The sequence below is a fragment of the Pelodiscus sinensis genome, chromosome 7, assembly GCF_049634645.1.
Source record: "Pelodiscus sinensis isolate JC-2024 chromosome 7, ASM4963464v1, whole genome shotgun sequence".
Lineage (NCBI taxonomy): Eukaryota > Metazoa > Chordata > Testudines > Trionychidae > Pelodiscus > Pelodiscus sinensis.
In genome coordinates this window covers 30,174,066-30,201,244 of record NC_134717.1, presented here as the reverse complement: position 1 = coordinate 30,201,244, position 27,179 = coordinate 30,174,066, and the positions used below count along the sequence as shown (strand labels likewise).

General features: G+C 39.8%; 1 long non-coding RNA gene across 1 annotated transcript in view; it reads left to right on the top strand.

Moving 5' to 3' along the window:
* The first annotated feature begins 3,048 nt into the window (after window positions 1-3,048).
* LOC102453339 (uncharacterized) overlaps window positions 3,049-27,179 on the top strand; it is an 89,031-nt gene continuing 64,900 nt past the window's right edge. Inside the window, exons 1-2 of the long non-coding RNA XR_003089874.2 lie at window positions 3,049-3,104; window positions 13,863-13,966. This is a non-coding gene — a long non-coding RNA (uncharacterized LOC102453339). The remainder of the gene's footprint in view (window positions 3,105-13,862; window positions 13,967-27,179) is intronic.

The following is a 27,179-nucleotide window of genomic DNA, read 5'->3' as shown; positions in this document are numbered from 1 at the left end:
AAAGTGATTTAGGAGGTTTAGTTCCATTTTCAAAAGAGTCTGAGGCACTTAAGTCTAAATCCCATTGACTTGACTTTGAGAGAGGAACCTTGAGTTTCACTAAGTGTAGATGAGGCCTGCTTTGACATGAGAAATTAACACATGGAGGGAGGCCTCATTTTTTGAAGATAGAATTAGGATCACAAATGAATGAAAAAATGTTTAGAACAGCAGGCTAAGAGAAGAGGATATCTGAGCCAATTAAGATAAGAGGGAGAACACTTATTTACTCTGAACTAGATAACAAGGCACACAATAAGTAGAGACAACATAAAGAGGAAGTTGAAGCATAGACAAGACTGTGGAGAGTGCTTGCTGTACAGGGATTGGTTCCTGTGAAGAAAACAAGTCAATTCAGCAATTCACCGGAGCACTGAAATTCAATTCTCTGGTACTACAAACAAAAAATTGTAAAACTGCACCAACACTAGTGAGCAAATTCTACTCTCAATAACACAGGACTAAAACCTGGAACAACTTTTCTGAACCCAGTGAAATTCTGTGTGTATGCTGGTTAGACCAGCTTTTGTATACCATGTATACACACAATGTCACAGAACAGAGTGTATAATAACAAGCTTGATTCAGCCACCATGAACCTATTGGAGTCTCTGAGATCTAAGGGTGCCAAATGCTTCCCAAAAATTTTCCAGTGGAATGTTTTTTCCATTGGAAAATGTCTATTTGATGAGCATAGAAACACTTGAACCCCCTTCGAATAAAATATTTCAGTAAGTCAAATAATGTTTTGTGAAATGTGTTCAGTGGCATAACTCACTAAGATTAAATAGCTTCAGAAGGGTAGCCGAGTTAGTCAGCAAGAGGAAAAACTTAAAAAACAACAAATAGTCTTTAAGGTGCTGTTAGACTAACAAAACATATAGATGGTATCATGAGCTTTCATGGGCATAGCCCACTTCTTCAGATGAGAGGAGTATTAGAAGTAGGATACTTTATTCTATATTGAGAAGAGGTAACTTATCTTCAAATATTGGAAAATAAAACTAGAATTGACAGATCTTGTGAATTTATCTTATTAGGATCATTCATTACTGCTAACTTTGTGCAATAGAGCAGGTAGTTTGGTTAATTAACCTGATCAGCTACACCTGGGGAAGAACCAGGGATTGAAAGGCTGATTGATGGCACCTAGTTGAGAAGGAAGTGGTTAAGCACAGACAGTAAGAAAGCAGTGTAAGAGACTTGGAGGTAAGAAGTGGCCATGGGGAACTGAAGTACATCTGAAGGAACAGACATAACTTCACAAACCTGGAATAGAGCGTGTGCTGGGGATTCCCTGTCAGTTCTAAAAAGGGGGCATTGTAGCTTGATGTAAAGACTGTTGAGCTTAGGGCTGACAACTGAGCTTCAAGACCCAGCTGAGGAAAAGCCTGAGAGTTGGCAAAAAGATCTTTTGTTGTGTTAGAGTTTATTCTATCAGAAGATGTGGAAACAAAAATGTGACTTAGCTAGAGGTTGTTGTAAAGCAGGCTTTTTCTGTCCCTGGCTTTCGCGTATAGCCCATCCTGCCACACAAGGCCCCTCACAGAAAACCCAGGCAGTGAGATACTCAGAGGAGCATGGGAAGCACAATGCAGTTTTCTGTGAACGGAATTTGACCTTACAGGCATCCTGAGACTCACAGGCACCAGAAAACAGGGAGGTGATCATGACTAGATAGCGCCTAGCTGCAGTTACAGATAAGCCTTGTTTGACCATAGCTTGACCGGTCTTAGAGGCAAGAGAAAAAGAAAACATAAGGTAATAAACCACAACTATCTCTCACTAACCATGCCCTATCTAGTCCTGTCCACGAGGGGATCACGCATACATCACGAAAACTCCTATAAGGCAGTATTGTCATACTACCTCATCACTAGCCTATCAGGCCCTGCCAAATGCAGACCCTAGCATGGCATTAGACACTGAATTTTTGTATAAAAGACCCGGAACCCCTTTGTTCGACGGAGGTTCCATGTATTGAGGGCATGTCTTTTTTTTTGCCTGGCTAAAGGATTAATCGCCCTGAGGCTGCCTCCCCACCCTTCGAGTCAAAGATAGGGGTGCTCAAGTCCTGAGCATGCTTCGAGTTCTAGTGTGTCTTTGTGGTGTTATCGTTGCTGGATTTGTAAGTATTGCTTAAATGTATTGGTTATTGGTATAATTAATAGTTAAATTGTGTTAATTTCACTGTGTAATTCTGTAAAGTGTATCTAAGTTCTGTTAACCATGTTGTGTAAATTGTATAATTTTGTGTTGTATAGTAGTATTGTATTTAGGCTAAGTATAAGTGTTAGAAATAGAAGCCCAGGAGTTAAGTTGTAAAAGTAGATTTATAACTAACTCCACCACCTGCCCTAAAATAACCATAGAGGGGCTGGCTTTGGATGGAGTTTTTATTATCATTATATTGGCTTTGTTTTTGTATTTTTCGTTTGTATGCTGCGCTGCCTTAAGCAAATTAGAGACAGTGATTTGGTATAGTTGAATTGTAATCAAAGAAGTTTGTAATTAGTTAAGTACAGCTAAGTTTAGGGTTTTCTACCCTGTAAAAGCATTGGGCAATTGCTAGTTTAAAAAGCCATTTGCTAATTGTTAGGTTTGATAAAAAAATCATTCCACTTAATAAAAATAATTTGTTTCACCATCATCCAGTAGTTTTCACTGGGTAGTTGGCTTTAACCCTTGAGGTTCCCATCACATCAGGGAACCAAAGTGTAACAGAGGTTAAGTCATGTGAAGAGACAGATTACCTCAGGGCCAGAATGACCATCAGCACAGGAATAGTAATAGAAATGTAGCCATGTTATTCTAGTCTTGCTGAAACAAAAGACAGGACTATGTAGTCTTGTTTCAGCAAGACCAGACTAACACGGCTACATCTCTATTATTATTCTACATGCAAGACACTACATTTAGCCGTTTGAAATGGAAATCCATCAACCATATGAAAAAACTTGCACAGATCCAGAGTGCTGCATAGTCCTGTCTTTTGTTTCATCAACACAGGGTGACAGATAAAACAGCCGCTATGTTGTGCCTAGACCAGAAGGTACACACCCACAGTAAGTCCACTGTCCACACCTGGATATCTTTTTATACTTTTAAAATGTATTTTCAGGACAATTTGTGGAATTTAATGTCACTTCAGTTTTTGTTTGCTGTATAATGTTACAAAATGTTATTGCTGTAGGTTGCCTGCATGTTATAAAGGTCAACCAAAATTAATGGCATACATGACAAATTTGGCTCTGAGGTAAAATAAAAAGAGTTCTTGCTTCCTTTTGCTATATTTAGCCTTATTTCTTTGTTCTGCGTGTTATAGGGAAAAAAGGAACCTCAAATTACTATAGGCCTAGATAATTTTGAGCTTGCTGAGTTTCTCTTGGACTATTACATATCAATATATTACATATATTGAAGATTTCATATATTTAGGTTTATTTCTTCCTGTCACTTGCTAAGTTTCTTGGAAAATGAATGAATGAGAGCCGCTAGTTAGTTTCTAACTTGATGACACTACTAACTCAGCTCATTCAATGGCAAAGCGATATCCTTGTCTAGAAGTATTATTATGATGGCAAAAGAACAAATTAGTCATGTCATAGAATTTAAATATGTTGTACAATTTGGCTGGAGGAGAAGAAAACCAAAATTAAATTAGATTTACTTAAAGAAATTAGATATTATTCCTTCAATTTCTAAGTGTAAATCTATAATTTAGCTCACCAATTCTTATGTATAACAAAAATGGAATTGTTTTGCTTCTATTTGAATAGTGTGAGCAAAATCTTACTTTTTTTTATGTTGCATCAGATCTTCATTTGTCACAAATTGGCTTGGCTTCAATGGAGTTATGCTAATGTACGCCAGTTGACATTCTGGCCTCATTGTAAGGTTTACCTTGCTATTCTTCAATCTCACTTTCTTTTGATGTATGCATTGGTAAGTATGTACTTTATAATAGACTTTGAATGGAAGAACTGTAGTCCTCATTATAACATAGAGAACTAAGGAGATGCATAACTCTTTGCACTAGTTTGCACAATTTCAGCGATCTAAAACTTTCCTGACAAAACAAGATAGTCATCACCACCTCTTTGTATGCTACAACCTGCCTAAAAATCCCATGATCCCTTTTAATATGATCTCAATTTTTTAACAAATATAGGGAATCCTGGCTCTGAAAAGTTTGTTGTATTTATAGAAACATGAATATTCATAAACTGCTTTGAGACTGTGTGGGGTTAAAGATGTTTATAGAAATACAGAGCCCTTTATGTAAAGCCTGGAATGAACAAGTGGCATAAATTCCCACTTTCTTTTCCTATTTGTGTGAATAACTTTTGAGTTTACAACTCCTCAGGTTTGGTTTTGTCTCTTTTAAAATTCTTCTGAGTGGAAAAATTTTCACTCATTCAAAGCAGGTGTAACCTTCCCATAACAAACATGTGGTTTTCCTTAATTATATTTCTTTGTCTTCCCACAAACCATCTGCACATTCCCGAAAGAGAGAACCCTTCATCAAGACCACCTATGACGAGCTTTTATCTTTTTACTTCTAGAGTTGTTTTTACGCTCTAGCTAAATTAATGCTAAAATTAATTAGCAAGTAATGGTTGCTTGAGAGTTTCTATTGTGAAGAGAATGGCATACAATTATATAAAAACAAAGTCTCCCCCCCATGTTTTCCCCAGTTGGAAAAATGCAACAGATTAGTAAAGTATTTTGCTTTAGAGTATGTCTACTCTTCATTCCTTGCTCAAGGGAGGAATGCATATGCAAACACCCAAAATTGTAAGAGAATTTCGAGAGAGAAAAAAAGAGAAGTAAGGGTTATTTCGAGAGAAGGGTTTTATCTCGAAATAACCCCATGCTTTTTCTCTCGAAATAGCTCTATTTTGAAATAGTTCCATAACGCGATTATGCAAGTGAAACGTGGGATATTTAAATCCCCGCTTCATCTGCAATTTCAGGTGTCTGCATTTGCATTCCTCTCTCGAGAGAGGAATGAAGTGTAGATATGGCCTAGAGACAGTGAGGGTATCACCCAGGGTACGTCTACACTACAGTGCTAATTCGAACTAACTTAGTTCGAATTAGTTCGAATTAGCTTAGTTCGAATTAACTAACACGTCTAGAACTAAAAACTAGTTTGAATTAGCATTTTGCTAATTCGAACTAGCATGTCCACATTAAGTGGACCGTGAACCGGGCTTAAGGATGGCCGGAAGCACTGCCGGCAGGGCATCAGAGGAGGACTTAAAGCGTGGAGATGCTGTCTCAGGCTAGCCGAGGGCTGCGCTTAAAGGGACCCGACCCCCACCCCAGACAGACAGTTCTCAGGGGTGCCCCGCTTGAAAACCAGTCCTGGCTTGGAGTGCCCGGAGTGCCCACACTGGGCACATCACAGCACTCGGCCATCAGACCGGCTGCACTTGCCGCAGGCTGCCATCTGGGGAGAGGGGGCAATTGGGGGGCTGCAGGAGAGCTTCCACCCCCAGAAGCCTACAGAGCCAGCCCAGTCCTCCCCATCGGGGGCTCGTACCCCATTCCTCCCTCACTTCCTTCCACTTACCCTTCCCTAGCCCCTTTTCTTGATGTACAAAATAAAGGACAATTGTGTTCAAAAATAGAATCTGTCTTTATTGAACAAAACTGGAGGAGACTGGGAAAAGGAGGTGGGAGAGGGGAAGAGAGAGGCTGGGAGAGGGGAGGACAACTACAATGATCAGGGGTTGGGAACAGGTCCCATATGAAGAGAGGCTAAAGAAACTGGGACTTTTCAGCTTAGAAAAGAGGAGACGGAGGGGAGACAGGATAGAGGTCTCTAAAAGCAGGAGTTGGGTGGAGAGGGTGCATACAGAAAAGTTCTTCATTAGTTCCCATAAAGAAGGACTAGAGGACACCAAAGGAAAGGAATGGGTAGCAGGCTTCAAACTAGTAACAGAAAGTTGTTCTTCACAAAGCAAAGAATCAACCTGTGGAACTCCTTGCTGAAGGAGGCTGTGAAGGCTAGAACTAGAACAGAGTTTAAAGGGAAGTGAGATCAAGTCATGGAGGTTGGGTCCATGGAGTGCTATTAGCCAGGAGGTAGGAGTGGTGTCCCTGCCTATGGTTTGTGGAAGGCTGGAGAGGGATGGCACGAGACAAATGGCTTAGTCACTGTCTTCGGTCCATCCCCTCCAGGGTCCCTAGGGTTGGCCGCTGTCGGCAGACAGGCTACTGGGCTAGATGGACCTTTGGTCTGACCCAGGACGGCCATTGTAAGCTCAGGGCTCAGGGTCGGGGGTCTCAGTGGACTCCCTTGATTTTCATGCACACCTGCTCCTGGGTGGCCAGGCTGGCAGCTCTCCTGCCCTAGACGGCCACTTTCCTGTGCCTAATATGGAGATCGTGGACAAGGTCCACGATGTCCGCACTAGCCCAGGCGGGTGCCCTCTTGCGGTCCCGGGCAATCTCCCGGGAGCTGCCAGCCTGGTCCCGGGAAGAGGGGGAGGGCTGGGGGGCATCGGGTGGGTGGCTCGAGCCGTGCCAGGTGCAGGGTCTGCTAGCTGGATGCTGGCAGGCTTGCACCTGGCACGGGCACTGTAGCCAGCCCGTGCCCCTTTAAGGGGTCCGGGGCCGGGAGGGGGGCAATAGAGTTTCCCTGGTGTTGGCCAGAGTGGCCACCAGGGAAACCTGGGGAGGGCTAGCCTCCCACTAGTTCAAATTAAGGGGCTACACACCCTTTGATTCGAACTAGCTAGTTCGAACTAGGCTTAATCCTCGTAAAATGAGGTTTTCCTAGTTCGAACTAAGCGCTCCGCTAGTTCGTATTAAGTTCGAACTAGTGGAGTGCTAGTGTAGCGCCTATGAAAGTTAGTTCGAACTAACGTCCGTTAGTTCGAACTAACTCTGTAGTGTAGACATACCCCCATGTAGTACAGGCTTAGTCGCTGCTATGCAGTGTTTCATATTTTGGAGTGCATTTAATGCTCATAAAAGCAAACAATTGAGCAACAAAGATGAGAGCCAAAAATATTGCAGCATGTGGCTTTGTTTTGCATGGTTCTGACAAGGTCATAACTACTCACTGTTCAAACCTTCCTCCTGTTTTTAACCACCAGAAAACATTACTCCTTGCATGACTTATGAGAACAATTACACATATTAACTTAAATACATTCACTTTCTTGTATGTGATCATTAAACAGAACAAAAGAGTACATCTGATTTTATTCAGCCTGGATACTTCTATTACATGTTGTAAATGTGCAGCACCAAAAATATATCTTCAGAATTGTGCATATTTTTCCACATATTAAAGTGCACTCATGCAAACATATTTAGTTTGGTTAAACCTCTATTAATGTATTGGTATTTTCAGTAATATTTAGATGGTTGAATTTTTTGTCAACTTTTTTGATGCATGATTTTTTTCACAATATTTTCCACTTTTATCAATACTTAGAAATATTGAAAACTGTAGGGTTTTTTGACACAATGAAACCAGATATATTTTTGGTTCAGGTTGTAAAAATAAAAGTCGATTTTTCCCCCTCTACCCATGGAGTGTGCTTTTGTTAAACAAAAATCATTCTAAAAAATTCAAGGAAAACAAAATAATTTTTTGGCCAGCTCTAGTAATATATCATTTATAAACTACTACATATTATTAAAGACACTTATGATCATTGAACTGAAATGGTGAGTTTTCCCTGCTGATCTAGCACCTTACTTTCCAGGGTATTCTGAGTCATTGGCAATATGAAAATAACATTAATTATGCTAAATCTAATTTGAATTACTGAGTTGAAGACAATAGGGTATCCCTACTGTGAGACTTTAGTAATTTCATTTTAGTGTTAAATATTGCAGTCTCTCAGACAAACCCCCAGTGAAGTTCACTGGAATTTTCCCAAAGATAAAATCCTGCAGTTAGAGAAAGCTCTAGACACAGGATAAAATTGGACCAAAACTGAACTGATTCTCAGTCCAGCTCACAGATCTTTAAAGAGGAGTAAGGGAACAGGCATAGGCTGGTGTCATGGTGAGTCTGATCTTTGCAGATCCACTATATATTGTAACCCCCTCTGTACGTTGGCATGTGTAATGGGTTGTGCCTATTTCTTGAGCCATGCAGTAGTAGCTGCTAAGCTATTTAAGTTCACAATTTAACCTGCTTGTCAGTTGCAGTAGGGAAGTCTGCATTCAATCCTTGTTCCGCACCAGCACCTGTTTGTATATCCCATGCAAAACCATTTTACTCAAACGTTTCACTGGCATCCAAAATGTCCTCTGGAGTAAGGACTTCAAGGCCTTTCAAATGCTGAGGTAGAAAGCAAAAAAAAAATTCAAACTAGAGAAACACTATGATGAGCTAGGTCATGGGCAGTTTAAGAGAATCAAAATTATTTATCTCTAAACATGCCCAATAGTGACTGCGCTTACAACGTTTTGACCTAAACATTGTTTTTGTTAAGTTGAATTATCATCTGTTGTCTTAGTAAGGTGTGATTGTGACATTCAGTAATAAATATCTCAGGGTATGTCTACACTATGGTATTCTTTTAGAATAATAACTCTCAAAATAACTATTTCTAAATAATGCTTTCACACTACAAATCCCTATCAAAATAGCGCGGATCTATATCAAAATAGCGCATCCACACTCATTGGAGCCTGAATCGCATTTAAAGCCCTCCGGAAGTGCTTCGGGCAGAGCATCAAGACGGGAGTCGCTTCCTGTAGTTACTGCCTGAGGCTAACTGAAGCTCATGCTTAAAGGGGCTCCCCTCTACAGCCATGCCTCAGACTCTTCACCTTGCTGTCTGTCAAGGAGGTAGGCAAAACAACGCAACACATGCTGTGGTTATTGACACTACAGCACTCTCAACATGGAGCCAGGGCTGCTGCAAAACACTTACCACCTCTTAAACCTCATGCTGCACTTCCTGGCACAGTTTATGCAGGCTGCCCTTGTGGCACTGCTTGAGGATGATGACCAGCCTGGAAAGGGGAATCGCCTCACCCAGGCCCAGGTGCTCCTCGGAAGGATGGCAGGGGAGGTGTTTCATGCACCACACTCGCAGCTGGTCCAGCTGTGTAGAAAAGTGACAAGAGCAGTCATCCCAGGAGACACTGCTTGAATCCTAGCCCTCATCTCTGAGCCAATACCAAAAGGTGCTGGGACCCAGATGATGGCAATATACTTTGAGCAAGTCCATCTGTGGCCTCGATAGCAGGCACTTTCCTGCAGGGCACAGATGACTCCGGGACAAGCAGGCATGAGAAGGTGCCAGCCAGGCAAGGAGCCTGTGGGCAGGAGATGGGGATGAGCCAGCTCAGCTTCCCTTTGTGTCCCACGCACACCAGGTCTGGAAGTGGTAGCATTCCACAGAGAGAGGACTGCTATCCCTGCCCAGTGGAGGAGAGGTGGGGAAGGAGTTGGGGAGGTATGAGTGAGTGGCAGACACCACTTGCTTGAGAGGGTGGTACTGGGGTCCACTCCACAGCCTCCCAATGGCAGGTTCCCCTGGAAGCAGATGCAGCTTGAGAGTGTGGGCATGAGCCTGTGCCATGTGTAACACTGATGTGTTTCCCTGCCCCCAGCCTCCTTTGTGATGGCTTGTGGTGGGAAGGTGTCCCACCATGGAGTCGAGAGTAAGGCAGGCCTGTCCAGGAACCTTGTAGGAAGGAGCAACAGGTTCCTGTGTGGCAGCTTCAGTGGGCTGGATGCTCCAGAATGGTGCTTTATGTGCCTCCCACATGCACCGGCTACTGTCCGAACCCCAGGCCAAGAAGGCTGGGCGAGGAGCACACAGCCCCTCGCTGCCCACTGCCTCCCCCTGCATGTGTAGGGACAGTAATGGAACTCATCTGATGGGCCTCCGCTGAAGCCTGGGATACATCCTGGGAGGGGGCTACCGGCTCAAAGGTGATGACCATCTCCTGGCTGGCAGGCATGGTGTCAGTGCTGACCTCCTCATTATCCTTCTCCTCCTCCTCCACAACTCTGCCCTCCTGAAAGCTGACAACGGGTGTGTCCAGGCCAGAGTCGATGATGAGGGGAGGCGACCTGTCCCCCTCCCACAGTTTTCAGTGGTGTGGACAGTGTGGCCACCAGGGCAGCTGTGAAATTACCCGGAGGCCAATTATTTTGAAATAAACACAGCTGCACTGTCCACTCTCAACTATTTTGAAACAGGCGTTATTCCTCATGAAATGAGGGTTTACTATTTTGGAATAAGAAGCCCATTATTTTGAAATAATTTCAAAATAACAGGCTTGCTGTTAGGATGCTTATGAGTTATTTCAAATAGCATGAGTTATTTTGAAATAATGCTGTAGTACAGATGTGCCCTCAGCAAGGGCGGATATAGGGCAGGGCGGGCAGGGCGGTTGCCCCGGGCCCCGCGCTTCAAGAAGCCCTGCGCATGCGCCATGTCAAAAAGGGGCCCCGCAAAATTGTGCTGCCCTGGGCCCCGCAAAATCATCATCTGCCCCGGCCCTCACAGTCTGTTTGTACTCCCACTGAAGTCAATGGGGGAGTTTTCCATTGACTTCACTTGGGACAGGATTGGGACCCTATATAAAAAAGCATTTATTTCTCAAAAAAATATTAATAGAATATTATCATTCAAGTCTGAAAACTTCTAAATTCAGCTGTATTTTAAGGAAACACACAGCTCTAATATTTTGACTGTTTGACTATTTCAAACATCTTAAAATATATTCTCAACATATCATGCTGAAACATCCTCTCAAAATACACTTCTCTGAATGCCAAAATCTGAGCAACAATAGGAATTAAATGAAACTGAGTGATGTCTTTCTGGGTTAATCTTAAGCAGGTCTAGGATTCCAAATAAAGTGGGCATAGAGAAATGTATGAACTAAAATTCAATTTCTTATGCCCTTATGGAAAAGTGAATTAAATTATGCCAAATAAGTAATAAGCTTAAAGATCCAGATCATTATGAAGTGATCCATTAGAATTTTTATCTTTTGATTGTAATCATCTTCCTTGTCAACTCTAAAGCCTTAAATGAGCAAAGTACTTAATGTGTTGGTTCAAGTTACAATATGACTAGTTTGGTGAATAGTTCCATTTACTTCAGGGCAACTTCTTGAATGTGCACATGTTTAAGTACCTCACTGAATGAAGCCTTAAGAAAATAGAGATATATATTTTTTAACAATCTGTTGCAATAGACCTGATTCTCGTACATTGGAGAAATAATGGGGCTTAACTACTTAAAGCTCAATGGAGTTTCATTGGTATAAAATTGTAGTGGTAGGAAAATTAGGATTCTTGTTTTTTAAAAGGCTGAGAATTAAACAGCTACATTTGCAATTTTCAGAATGTAGTAAGTTTCCAGAAGTGAAGCTTCTGAGGTTTCAATACCAAGAGACTTAATTGATCTCCCAATATCATAAAGCTTTAGTTAGCAAGAATTCAAGACATGGGTTTGTAGTATATTGGCTGTGATCATGACTGTGGCATGTGTCATGGTATCCACTTATTGGATAAGAATTAGACCAATGACAATGTAACCCATGCCAAATAATTGGGGCCAGTGAGTAAATATTAGTCTTCACCAACAACTTCAAATGACATACTTGCTATTTCCCATTCTAAAGGCCAGAAATCAGTGGAAATGTATTTGTTTTATTTCATACAGATGAAGCTAATTATAGATGCAATATTAAAGCAGCTTCAACTTCCAGAACTTGTTTTCTAGTGTCAAAAATACTGCAAAGAAATGGACACCTAAAAAGTGACAAGTCAGCATTTCATGCAATGTGAAAGTAGTTCTCAGGACTTTTATCATGGATTTTCCAAGGCTAATGTAATTTAACTTTTAGTTTGCTGGCAATCTTGTAATTAAAGTAATCCAGTCAAAAATTGATAATTCACAGGAGCTTTGTTTCAGTAACATCCCAAGTAGCATTCCCTCCAAGAAAAGGGGAAAATTAAATTTTATTTCCCAATGTTTGGACAAGCAGGGGTCCCTTGCTACTTCTGTGGCCTTCAGGCACTAATATGCTCATACTTTAAAACATGTAAGTTGTCATTTGATACTGAATATATTGTGATAACATTTCTGCCTATTTCTCAGCAGAAGGAATAACCAAGTATAAGAACGGCCATACTGGGTCAGACCAAAGGTCCATCTAGTCCAGTAGCCTGTCTGCCGACAGTGGCCAGCACCAGGTGCCCCAGAGAGGGTGGACCGAAGACAATGATCAAGCAATTTTTCTCCTGCCATCCTTCTCCAGCCTCTGACAAACAGAGGCCAGAGACACCATTTCTGTCCCCTGGCTAATAGCCTTTTATGGACCTAACCTCCATGAAAATATCTAGCTTCTCTTTAAACTCTGTTATAGTCCTAGCCTTCACTGTTTCTGTTAGGATTTGGTATGCTCTTTGTAAATACATGAGACTGCCTCAAAGATACCTGGGTCCATCAACAATTTTGAACACAGGAAGAATGAAAGAGGAAAGAATTTCTTTGCTCACCACTCCAAGCTTCTCTGTACTTTTTTCCCCGTGATCTCAATGCTTGTTCAAGCTATGTCGGCTTCTATTAGTGGTTTTTTCTCCTGCCCCTCCTCCTCACCCACACACACAAACACCCCTCCCTCACTAAAACCAATACCCAGCCAAGTCCCTCTCCCACATAGCTCATTCCTCAATAGTCTTCTGAGGGATATAATTTATTTTAAATGAAGGGTGGTGGTCATATGCCCCCCAGTTCCCTTGACATTTCACTGAGCCCTCAAGCGCAGCATAGTACTTTTCTTCCTGAAGATTTAAACAGGTATAAAACAGTATGCAGACTGTGTGTGTGTGTGTGTGTGTGTGTGTGCAGACTGTGTGTGTGTGTGTGTGTGTGTGTGTGTAGATCTAGGGATCTAGATCTTGAGATTGAGATCTAGCTAGATAGATAAATAGTGCACATAAATACACATTAATTTTCATATATCATCCTTGGGAACAGACGATAAACTGATAATTTTCTGAAGCTTCAGGAGGTAACCAAGTTAGTCTGTACAGGATAAACTTAAACAACAAATGGTCTGGTAGCACTTTATAGACTAACAAAACATGTAGATGGTATCATGAGCTTTTGTGGGCACAGTGGTCATCTGAAGAAGTGGGCTGTGTCCACAAAAGCTCATGATACCATCTACATGTTTTGTTGTTTTTTTAAGTTTATGACAATTTTCTAATAGTCTTCATTCTATGTCAGACAGAAATTCACAGCAGAGTGCATTCCCTCCCCCCTCCATACACCCCCAATCTGTCCCCCCATCAATCCACCCGGCATCTATTACCTCTTTCACAGCATGTAATTTTGCTAAAAAGAACCTTTTAATTTTTCATCATTGCAAAATGTCATATATTGTTAAGTGATTCTGGGTTGCAGACAAGTCAGAGGGACTACTGGGTTCTATGGTTTCTATTCTGCTGACAGACTCCAACAACAGATGTTAATAATCTCTTTGCAGTCAGCCAGAATGTTTTCCTTTCTGGATTTCTGGTCACAAATCAACCAACATGAAACAACATATTTTTAGTGTTTGTAAGGTGGCAACTTAATACTGCATGCATACAAATGTAATGTACAGTGGCCCCTTTTGGGATCTTACTGTGATTTTTGCTTTTGTTACTCTTATGACATTTTGCTCTATTTATACATCAGCAAGACTGCCATACTAATAATGTGAAATAAGGGTTTAACTTTAGCAAACTTAATTTGAAAAAAATTAACTTATTATATTATGATTTTGAGCTACTTGTTTAATTTAAATCTTCACTTGTGTCTGCCTTAAAGACCCACACTTGGCTCCAATGGAAGGAATCAAATGGCAGTACCCGTCCTGATCTCACCCACTAATTCCACGCATGGGTTTCTGGGAGATTCTGGCACATTAAGGGGTAAGTTTGCAAAGAACAACTAAGGAAGCTGAGATTGGCCTCAGGTATTTCCCTCTTTTCTCTCTTTGTCACAATTGCTAATTCTCTTTCCATGTACCTGAACCAGAACCATAGTGGCTACAGTGCTGTACTGATAGGAGAGGGGAGGCCTTTTTCAGTAAGCAAGCGAACTCATGCACAGCTGGCACAAGATGGTTCCCTTTTGCCTCTTCCGTACCTATTCAGGTTCATTGCCTATTTCATAATTATTTTCCATTACTGAGGGGAAATAAGGGGTTGGTACATTATGAAGACGTATTCTAACAGCCTGCATGTTTTGATTAACACATTGAACAATTGGTCTAAGGTTGAATAAAAATGTAATATTAGGTCGGATTATGATCTCACAGGAGAATCACTGGTTGCCTTAGGTAGTAAGATGTTGTTTGATGAATTGTTGGTATGGGGTGATGATGGGTGTGTAAGGACAGTCACTGCTGGTTTGCCTATACAAGCTCTCTGATATTTGTATAAGGAAGCAAGTGTTAAGTATTATTTCATAGCTAATTAAATATTTGTGAGAGGATTTGTGCATGCAACAACATGTGTGATTTCTTAACTTACTATGCAATCAAATGGTGCAATTCCACAACAAATCAGATGAGATAACTATATATAAAAGATCAGTAAGTCACATCACCGTTCCTTTATTCATGAAAAGAAGATGGTAAGATTGTGTGTGATAAATGCCTAGATAGACTTGCATGTGCAGTCATAGTACCTGCGCAAGTAAATTAAGCATATGATTTCCAGGTCATATCTTTTCAATTTTGAAATGCAGATCTTCAGTGTGTGTTATATTTTCAATGTGCCTTGATAGTAATGTAGTGCTCTGTTGCTTACAAGCAGAGGTTGGGATGTTTCTGCACTGACAATAATGGTGCTTTCTTCCCTTCTCCTCCTTCCCCTCCGAATTCATGTTGGCAACTCAAATTTAAAAAGCCCCAGTGGGAAAATTTATGTTAAGTACTTCTGGGTTATCAAACTCTGTGCTCATTCATTGCTTCAGTAATACTTTATCTTTTGAATCTATTATTTTGCTATATAATATACTATAGTACAGAAACATGAAATTACTGAAATACATTCTGAGATACCAACAGAGAAACTGAACTCACTGCAGAACCCAACACAATAAATATGAAATGGAAAATACTGAGACCCTGATTGGAAAAAGTTTGTTTTTATTGCATAGATCTCATTGTAGATTCAAATGTTTTATCTGCTTTCTGTGACATTCATTCTTGATATTTTATCTCTAGCTACTATGTGAAAAATTCTTGCTGCCCTTTGACTGGGAAGTGGGAGGGAAAGGCACTTGGCTTGACTAATGTAGTCAACATAAGTATTGGTTCTAGTACAGGATTAGCATCTTCTCATGCATTAGGATGTGGTGCTACAGAGCGTATACAATAGTATTCCATGCTTGAGTTGGAAGCACATCCAGATCACTGCAACTCTTGTGCTTTTGCTAGCATGTTGCTGGGCTTTCCAATATTCCTTTAAAATATTTTATAACTTGCAGTAGAGTGAGCTGTTTCCTAGTACTACCAAAGGTATTCTCTCTGCAGCTAGCCAGCTTACCTCCTTCAGCTCCATGCCCCTCACCAACTGCCTAGTGCCCCAGACCAGATAGAAGCTACAACTTCTGTTTAAATGAATCTGCATTTCAGCAATGCAATTAAGGTGCCGTAATAGAGATTTTAGTTTCTTCCACTGTAGCAAATCATTTTGACAGCCTTTATGGTACTGCTATTACATTCACAGAATTTGATTCTTCACTTTTTTCTTCCCCAAGCAACTTCCTCATTGGTTTCAATGGGTGATTTACTTTTAAATGTCAACACTAGGTCTTTCTGAGGGAAAATGTTCATTGGCACCTTCCCTTAAAAAATGGCAATATTAACATACAGCCATTTTTAGATTATAGTGGAACATTGCATTTTCCTTACTTGTATCACAAACACTGTACAAAAGCAGTGAAACTCACTTGTATGTTGCCCACTTGAATGACCCTAGTAAAAGTGGACTCAAACTTTCATTTAATTTAAGAAAAAATCATTATTGATGAGAGGTGGACCACAGTGCAGATGCCATGAAAAATGGCTTTGCATTGGGGAACTAAGAGGATGTTGGGAAGGAAGCAAGAATAAAGTCCTCATTCCGGAGGACAGCGAAAGGAGCCATTGTATAACTTACCTGCTTACACTATATCTTCCAGCTCATCTAATTGGTTTGGATCAAAGAGAAACTCTGTTATTTGTCCGACTGAACCTGGTTTTCCTCTGGGAATCATAGGGAGTCTTTTGGTTTTATTATTTCACATTTTTACTTGTCCCAGCATTTCCATGTGTTCCTACATACAGAAAGTAGAAGAATAGAAATAAAATAAAACAAAACACTTCAAATGCAGTTCTGGTGTAAGGAGTCTATTATCATCAGTACCCACTAATCTGAGTTTGGCCCAAAGTGGAGATAATAAATAGCCATTGGTATGAAAGGAGACAAGCGTATTATCTGAGGTTTTATAGAGGCACCCCATGAAAAGTTAAATTTTCAAAGACTAGAAGGCTATAAAGATATGGTGGAATTATTAACAAGAATAATTGCCCTGTCTCTTGGGTAAACAAGTGTATGCATTTTGCCTTATGTGTAATTATTATAAGTGACTTAGGTTTGGTCCAGAGCCATTGACTTGGAAAGGCAATGGATCAGGTCCTTAACAAAATTTTATTGTCATAAAAATTACACCATTTTATGACACTCATCTCTTTCCTCTGGGTCCAATTATATGTTCTAATTTACACTGGTGCAGTGGGCATTGCCATCAATGGTAGTTGCACCTGTGTAATTACATAGAGTTTGATGCTATTTCTACCTTGAGTCATATCTGCTTGCAATGGCCCAAGTCCTGTAATTGACAGTATTGGAACAATTTGTTGCATCTCTGTGTTACTTATTCCTGAATTTACAATTTGTTTGGGAAGTTTCTGTCAGGAAATTTTTTCCTATGGAAAATTGTCCTTCCTCTAGAATCAATACTTTCTGTGGGAATTTTTTTTAAAATACAATTTATAGAAAAATCATTCTCACCAGCTGCCTGCCTGTAAAACTCTCCTGGAGAAGGAAGTTAGGTAGTTGGAAAGCCAACACATTCTATTTTGATTCTACCCACCAAAATGTCAGAGTTTTATGGGGGGGTTTTCCTGAATTGGGACACATATTTTCCAAAATCTTCAAATGTTCTTCAAACTGGAAACCTTATTTTCTAATCAGCCCTAGTTGAATTGGTATCTGTTATGGCAAATATATATTTTAATCACCATGGCAGTGTTAATACAATAAAGTAGAGGGAGCTAGATTTTATTCTAGTTCTCAATCAAAAGTGTTATCAGATCAAATCACACATCTTTTACTTAAGATGTCATCCAAAAATAACTCTGCTTTATTTTCAAATGCCAGGATTAGTTTGCAAGTCTGGCAATTGAATAGTTTTACTTATGAGCCAACCTGAAATTGAACAAATGATGGATAGTCATTATCTAAATCTACGGTGCCAGTTTGAGTCACTTTTCAAAGTTTAAACATGTTTTCAGCACTTTTAGAGTAAATTGATTTGATTTTTTTCATGACTCTCTTAAAATCTGTTAGTTGATATTTTCCAGTGGAGCTTCAAACTCTATTGGATTTAATTAGCCAATATTTTCAAAATTATATTAAGATTATAGGAGAACTAAGCCATATTAAATGAGTATTGACCTCAAATACACTAATTGCTTCTAAAAAACTGTTAATATCCATTCCAGTTTTGATGCATCAGCGAAGTTTTAAATTATAACTGTTCTCTATTCTTTTTTATTCTTGTAATTTAGGAATGGGTAGAGAAATCCAAGGGAGCTGTTCATATTTCTAAAGCAACGCAAATCTACTATATATTTGAGAGAGTTTGTCTGTGTGTGTCTGTTCAAGATCCCCTCCTCAATAGTAAGAGCTGGGACCACCAAACTTGGTATACACCATTCTCTTATAACTTAAAGCAAGGTAAGGGTCTGGTTGTGCCAGGAAAATGGGGTATGCCTGGGATGTGAGTGTTTCTCATAAAAACATAAACAAAAGAAACAAAATCGTGAGATAGGTGAAGGGTCTGCCTGTATATACCCCTTCTTGAAGGCTGTGTCCAGACTCAGGGGTTTTTTCGGGAAAAGTAGCCTTTTTCCGAAAAAACTTCCCCTGCATCCAGACTCAAGCCGCGTTCTTTTGAAATTAAATCGAAAGAATGCGGCTTTTCTTTCGATGGCGGTAAACCTCATTTCACGAGGAAGAACGCCTTCTTTCTAAAGTTCCTCTTTCGAAAGAAGGCGTTCTTCAATATAAATAGGGCTTCTTCGAAAGAGAGCATCCAGACTCACTGGATGCTTTCTTTCGAAAAAGCAAGCCGCTTTTTCGAAAGTTCAACGTGCAGTCTAGACGCTCTCTTTCGAAAGAGGCTCTTTCGAAAGTATCTTTTGAAAGAGCCTCTTTCGAAAGAGGCTTGCAGTCTAGACATAGCCTGAGACTGCCCCAGCTCTGAGCATCCCTTCCTACACCCTTTAGAGAAGGCCAGGTGGTTCTGAAGCTCATCTCCCTCCCCCTCAATTCATACAAAAATACTGATGGCTGTTCGCCTTCATTGGGAAGCAAGAGGAAAGTGCACAGTTTGATCCATACCTCACTGAGGCTGGGGAGCACAGGGGGCAGATGAATCTGAACCTGTCCCAGATGGGGGACATGAACCCCTTTCCCCCAGGCTGTGCCTGCTGGAGCTACAGTGGCCATGGAGAGGCACTTTTCACCTGGCCTCAAGTTGCTGTGATGAGAGAGGGCTGCGGTACTCCTCTCTCCCCGGGACAACCTGCATACTGAACCCTCATTCCCAGCCCACATCAGAGCAATGATTTCAATGAAGCATGTACATTTTCCTTTTATTTCCCAACAAAACCTCCAAAAATTAATTGAGTTAAGGATCTGAGCCATGCCAGATAATTTTCTAGTAATGTAATAATTCAAAAAGAACTAAAGTATATTCCTGTCAGTAAATGTAGTGAATAAACTCTCTTTAAGCCAGTCTTGAAAATGAAGTTACAAATTTATCTCCATTAATTTATTGATATCAAATATGTTGCTACGCCTAAAGTCATATAACACCATTTTGTAATGGCTATGTTTCCAGATTTATTTTTTTAAGTAAAGTATGTAGACATCAGGGCTTTCAAAACCCTTTCCTAATATCATGTAATATGATGTATAGTATACTGAGGACAAAGGAAAAGCTGTCTGAATCTTTTTGCTTAACAAGAACATTTCGTTTTTTTCATGGAATGAAAGAATATCAGTAAGCAGGCTTGTGAAGTGTGTTAGAAAGATGGGAGCTTATTAGTGCTTAAAATGGTAACAAAATTGTAATGATTTGATGTAGTTCAGACAGTGATGATTTGTATTGCTAAAGCTCTTGAATGAAGGCTTTTTCAGTTCCTGAGAACAACAGGGAGCAAGCTCTATGGAAATGGACCTGTGGGATAAAATGGGCAATTAATTGATTGGAATCTGAGTTTTATAGTCTACATTCTAATTGTTGAGACAGAGCATGCTTTAAGACTATGGCTAATGTGGGTTATATAAATTCTAGTACCATCAATATCCACCCTACAAAAGTTGGAGCCCATCCTCAGAAAAAAATGACTGCTTTCATTTAACTGGACATGAATATGATTTAACATATTCTTTCAGATCTGCTTTATTGCATTTAGAGGCATCTGTCTATTTTTTTGCCAGTATCAAATTATCCTGCAAGGACTTCTAAATATATGAAATGAATAATTTAAAATCCATTATTCTTCACGTTATGAAGTGCTAGCTCACAGGGGAAAGGAATGCAAAGCTGGGAATCCTGTACATATACAAAATGCATACAGAGATTAACCTGTTACATCATGTGATTTCTCCCAAGAGTTTGGGACAGCTTCTGTTATCAAGATCTATTAGTGTCATAAAACCTAATAGCGTTAACTCACACAAACTTGTGGTAAGATGTATTAATAGCACTACATTTATCTAGTTGAAAATTCATTAAAGATTTAATAGTAGTTATGCACTGGTAATCTGGTGTAGCTCACTCTTAGCCACTGAAGGGCTAAAAGGAGATTATTTCATCCATTTACTCAGGCCCATTCCTGTAAATGGTGATGTAAGAGTCACTTTATGTAGATGAGCACAATGGGTCTGCCTATGTATGTAAAATGACTTTCAGGCAGGACTGGGCTCCTAGATTAATCTATGATAATCCTGGATAAATTGGTGAGAATTGAATGCAAGGCTAATGAGCTAACCTTTAAAAAATATTCTCCTTGGTAGTTTTTCTATAACCAATAAACATGAAATTGCGCACTCCTCATGCTATGTGCAGGCGTATGGTAAAAGCCAATCTGTAGAAGTCTGAGACTGTAGAATCATGGAGGCCATGAACATACTGTTCTGCGAAGCACTTGAGATATGCAAATTGCAAATGCCACCAGCGTTCGATCCTCTGGACAGATTATAATGCCAATTCTGGTACCATGAGATAAGCACAGACTGGTGGGGACCGTGCTGAGATGCAGGTATGGGATGATCAACAGTGGCTACAAAACTTTTGCATGCATAAGGCCACTTTCATGGAACTTTGCGAATTGCTTTTTCCCACTCTGAAGTGCAAAAAAACCAGAATGAGACTCTCTCTGACAATCACCTCATGGAAGCTTGCAATACCAGACAACTACCCGTCAGTGAGGAATCAATTTGGAGTGGGGAGAGTCTTGTAAGTATGTGATGCTAGTGTGGCACACAGCTGCAAGCTGGCAAATATAGCAGGCCAAGTGGGGCTCAAAATTAGTTCTACTAAACAAAGCATTGTTGAAACCCAGGCATCAAGCAGTAACACTACACTAGGGTATGTCTACACTACCACCCGAGTTCGAACTTACAGAAGCTCAAGTCCACCAGAATTAGAAGCCAATTCAAAATATGTTTGGGGCAAGTACTCCAGTTGCCAACACAAATTCCCACATGAAGCTGTCAAGCAGAAATGAACAGGCATCTGGAAAACAGGGTGCCAGTGAGAAACCTTCAGAATAACAATTAGTAATGAGGGCAAAATAACTGCTCTTAACCCATAGCACAAAATGGAAACAGCAGCAAATGAGAAACTGTTTTTGATCCTCTGCATGAGCATTGGCACAAGAAGGATGCAGTATCTGTATCAAAGTGAAAACTTCACTCCACCTAATGTTATTTCTCCCCTATTCCTTCTCTCCCTATTCCTTCTCCTACCCCAAAGAAAGTTCAAATGCTGAATTCAAGGAGTTACCTTGAGGGAGCTAAACTTGAATATTGGTTATTTGACATTCAGGCCATTTAAGACTGCACTTGACCAAAATAATGCCTGATTTTTGGGGGGGAGGAAGGGGAAGGAAGAACTAGTTCTCCCATTAAAGTGAGGTTAATAAAGCTGCGGCTTTCTGCTTTGAAATCATCTCTGTGTGTGTCCAATTCGCATGCATGTCCTGATTAATAGACGACTAATGTGAAAGCCCAACATCTGTTTCACTGATTGGATTACCCCAAAATGTACAACTTATAGACCTAGCCAGCCTGAGTGCAGATGCTTGCTTTTTTGTTCTGACAATATATAGAGATAAGGCCATTTGGTCTCAATACCGAGAAGTGGTAAAATATTTTTATTCTTTTTATCATAGAGATATTTGAACCTAAATAGTAGGGTAAACCTATTTATATCTTTTAAAATTATTTTGTGATGTTTGAGATTGTGGATTTGCTAAAATATCTTTGGTCTAGTCCATTTTATTTAAAAAAATAATTTTAAATGAGCCTTTCTGTCCCACTAATGTCAGATATTTATGTAAGAATAGAATCAAATACAAGACAGAATATAAACTTTACACACAACTTCTTAGACTTCCATTTTTTCTGCATATCAAATGACTAAACTGTATTTAAAGTCTTTAACTTACAGAAACCATTAGGGTGACTCTTCCTATGGCTCTTGCTGCATAAATTAGTCCTCGCAAAGACCTGAAGATTATCCTGACCAGATCCTGCATTGAAATTGATGTGTCTCACTATCCTTTTAAAAGAAAGAAACCCTGCCTCCTTATGGCCACCTTATCAGTGGGGGTCAGGGACGGGGTAACTTGCTTGGTTTGTTTGCAAGATGGATGATGCCTTTGCAAAGATAGATCTGCCTTCACTTTCCTTATCCTCTGGGACCCAGAGTGAGTTCCAGACTCTCTTCATACCAGTATGGAAATCTCAGCAGTTGTGAGTTCATCACTTCCAAAATATGAGCTGGATTTCCTTGATGTGATACTGTTGAAAGTCTGATTGAAACTGCTGGCATCTAGCAAGACACATAACTTGGTGGATTCTCTCTTCTGAGCTCTTCAGACATCTCCAAGACTGAAGCAGAGAACTAGCAGGAATGTGGCTCTCAGTTGACAAATGCTCATATCATCAAATCCTCCCATCTTCATAGTTGGCAGACAATGTTAGGTAGGATAGAGCATTCCCAGGAAAATGGCATTTTTATCTGTAGATTATATAAATGGCTGCTTTCCCTTACAAGATTACATTCCACACCTCATGGCCGATCAGCTCATCAGTCTGTGTTCTTCAGAAAGCAAATGGAATTAGATTGTAAATGCACTGGGTAAATCCCAGATATGCTCTCTGCAGCAACTAGCATAACAAGAAAATATAGCACATTAGGTCATGTGGCTATTAAATTTGCCCCCCCCCCCTTTCATTTCATGGAGGGCTCTTAATCATACTGTTGATATTTTAATAACATATAAAATATCTCTGGGATCTTCCTACTCATATTAAAAGTGAATAACCAGAAAGATAAGTAATCTATGCCCTGCTATCACTGAGGAATGATAAATATCCCTTGGACTATTTTACTTAAAAACTTTCCCAAGATCCTAGCAAAGAACTGAGAGTAAGAAATACAGCCCAAATTTCCCTGGTTTAACCACTGGTCCATGATACTACTCCTGCATGCCATCTCCTCTAAACAATATGAGCTCAGGCTTGTTACCCTAGCAACATTTATTCCCTTCATCTCTCTGCAGAGGATGTTCAGTACCCAAAAGCCTTATAGTATATTTCCAAAACAAAACACAACATTAAATTGTAGTTACAATTGAATGCATGCTGATAATAGACATTACAACCTTCAAAAAATCGTAAATATGGAAATGCAGTGTTCATTGTCAGTAGTATAGCAAATACAAACTATAAATCATTTCTTTCAACTGGTGGTAAAATAATTCTGCTTTTCCACACAGATCTGCCTGTTGCATTGGAGCTCAGTGCAATGGGATATACAAGGGTTAAATTACATTTAATGGCAAATCCTGTCTCCAGTATGCAGCATGAACAAGTGGCTTCACTCTTAACATATAGAGTAGTTGGATCGATGTTAGGGTTGTCCAAGTGTTGTGTCCCTGGACACACAACTTTATGGTATGCACGGAGCCTGGTCACCTCTGCATACTCCCAAAATCCCACTCTACTCCTCAGAATCACAGCAGTTCTATTGTGCCCGGGTCTGTATGCACCTGCAGAATGATGAACAGGATTTGGCTCTTACTGAGAAACAATATGCAAAAATCTTGAATTTTAATTGTTGATGAGAACTCTTCAGGTTTATGTTGCTTGTTGTTTGTTCTGCATTTTCCTATCTCATGAGGCTGTGTCTAGACTGCAAACTTTTTTCAGAAGAAGCTTTTCTGGAAGAGATCTTCTAGAAAAACTTTTTTTGAAAGAGAGCATCTACACAGCAAAATCACAATGAAAAAGTGATCTGCTTTTCCGAAAGATAGCGTTCACATTTATTGGACGCTATCTTGCATTTCAGTTGTGATTACTATGGATGAAGTGGCCATCAGGGCATCTGTGCTTTTTCCTGGAGGCCTCTTATTTCGAAAAAAAAAAAAATTTGGAAAAAGTCGTCTTCCTCGTAGAAAGAGGTTTACCGCTGTCAGAAAAACCCCTCTGTTCTTTCAATTTTCTGCCAAAAGAATGCAATAGCTTTGTGGACATAAGTGTAGTTTTTTCTGGAAAATGGCCGTTTTTCTGGGAAAACTCTGCATTGTAGACATATCCTCAGATATACTGTAAATATCAGAGGCCAGATAATGTGATATATATTCCCCATGCTATACAAAAACTACAACTGATAACTATTTAAAACTGTGCATTACAGTGTTTATAATGAGATTTTAAGTAGTAGGTGTCAATATTGCTAAAATGTATGTGCTGATATCCAATTATGGAAAATACAGAACTATAATTATGCCTAAAATAATTTCACAGCTCTCTGAAAATCTACATTTGGCCACATTTCCAAATCACGGAATGATTAATTACCAAAACAAAGACAAATTGAAGTGGCTCTATAATTGCACTGTTCGTTAGATACTGAAGAAGTACACATGCAAACCTTGCTGCTTCTTTTTTTTAGACAGTGCAAGCTTCCCTGTTAATAATCTGTGTGGTTCACTGAGCTGAATATTTAATTACCTGAACTCGCATTACCACCTCCACTTTACTCTGCCAATAGAATATATTCCATTTTGCACAGAATATTTTTAAGAACATGCTCTTACAGATACAAAAATAACAAGAAATCCTGTGGCACCTTATACAGTAAGGGCTCGTCTACATTGGCCCCTTTTCCGGAAGGGGCCAATGTAGACGTAGCCTAAGTGATTTATTGGAGTTTATGGTTCAATAAATCTGTTAGTCTATTAGGTGCTAAGTCTATTAGGTGCCACAGGACTTCTAGTTATTTTTGTATCTGTAAGAGCATGTTCTTAAAAATATTCTGTGCAAAATGGAATATATTCTAACAGATTTATTGGACCATAAACTCCAATAAATCACTTACTGTAGAACGTGCCACAGGACTTCTCATTGTTTTTTCAGATTCAGACTAACACAGCTACCCCTCTGATACTGATCTTACAGATGGCATTATAGGAATAAGCCACCACTCCACAATCAGGGATTAAGTTAATGGGGAGTAGTGTTCAGTCTTTATTTGGGCCTAATCCAGTTCCTTCAGAGTTCAGAAATTTGAATTAGGCCTTTCATTACTACATTTAAGGGCAAATCCTGCCATGCTACTCTGTGAGTACTTATATGGATTTGAGGATGTAAGTGTTTGTAAGGCTCTCTGCATATGTGTGAATTTTGTATTTTGTAAATAATCAAAGTAAAATCTTTCCCACCAGTGCGTTATTTGATCACCATGCATCTTTAAACAGTGTTTCATAAAGGTTGATGTCAGCGAAAGGTTTCCAACTGCATGATTAGATGCACGTTCCACATAAGGAAATGAGGCTATTTTGTTGCCATTTCAGGATGTGCCTAAGATAGTTACCAATTTTCTGCAAATTCCATGCAGTCATATCAACAGAAAGAGTCACTAACAGGGCATTTTAAACACAATCTATAGGGGAACAGCCACTGGTAAGATCTGGGACAAATACTCTTTAGAGTAACTCTTTTGTGCAAATGAAAGCAATGAAGAGCTTTTGGATAAGACTGACTTAGAAAATGAGGCCTATGACCTTAAACAGTTGCTTGGTTTTGGCTCCAGGGCAGTCATTACCAGAGAAATGTTCAAGCCTAGTGCCTAGGGTACACTTTCCAGTCCAGTCTCTGATCAAGCAAGTACGCACTTAAAGGTTTCCAAAGCAGACTCAGTTCATCTCTCTCACAGGTGTCCATATGCACTAGCTCCCTCCTCAGCTTCTGTAGGTCTCCCGTAAATCCCCACAGACCTGCATGCAACTGTAACATCTGGCAGTCACAGCCACTTCAACATGCAGCTCCATACAGAGTTCCTAGGGATTTCTCCTTGTATCTGTCTTCTTTTAAGTTTATGGCTCACCAGGCAGCTGCTGCTTTTCAAACAGAGCCTGATCACTTCCTGATCATTCAGGATCATTCCTGTCACCTAGAAAAGGAAGTGAAGTGGGCTAATGGTCATTGTCCCTGATTAGGCAAGAGGAAAGGAAGAGACTGATGCAATTTTAGTCCCCCTACTTAGCAGATTTGTCATAATAATAATTATTCCATGGTCTCCTTCATGATTGTGGGGAGAGGGGAAGTGGGAGAGGTTTCCTGTATTACCTAATTTTCAAAGGTGCTTCTGAGTGGATGCATCTATAGCAGGGGTCAGCGGGAGATGCAAATACTCAGTATTTCTGAAAATCAGGCTTATAGGAGTTAGACTACTGCAGTGTCAACAAGGTTCAAAAGATACCATTGGTCATTTCAGATTCTTAGTTACTGTTCTACAAAACTGACTAAATTATGCTTTGCTATTAACTATAGATGGAAAATTGATGGAGAAATTGCTGGGAATAGCATCAGCAAAAAGAATCTTACTGGTCCCAAATATTCTTGAAAGAAATAGCTCTATGCAGCGTATTTAAAATCCAATGCAAGTCATTCACCCAAGTACTTTATTTTCCAAAGTGGCTAAAACTTTCTTGTAGATTTGCCATATGAGCTGATCCATAGAATTGCATTATCTTCATTTTAGCAATTCCTTATCTTTGAATACCATGAAATGACACAGATGTAGGCAGCCTCGCACTCACATATAAAAGTGTTTAAATTATTCCTCATTTCCTGTTCAAGTGTGCCTGAGAGCAACCTTCACATTGGTCGAGTCAATAAGATTTATAAGGGACATTTTCTAACGTGGTGTTGCAGCCCACAGGAAGGAATTCTTTAATATGTCTTAACAGATAAAGAGGAACTGATCACATAATTAAATAATGGCTGCTTAGATACAAGCAATCATGATTCATCTGATTTATCATATGTAATCAGAATAACATCCAAACCAGTACTATACCTGCTTGATATCTAATAGAGCCAGTTTCACAATACTGAAAACAATTATCAGCCAAATCTACTGGGAGGGAAAAAAATCTAAAAAATGAAAGTGTTGACATAATATACTTAGATTTCTATGGTCTTGGAGTTGGCACCACACTGTATTTTGTTTTTAAACACACCCCTGAATATAGAATTGCCATAGAAATCTACTGCTCCCCTCAAG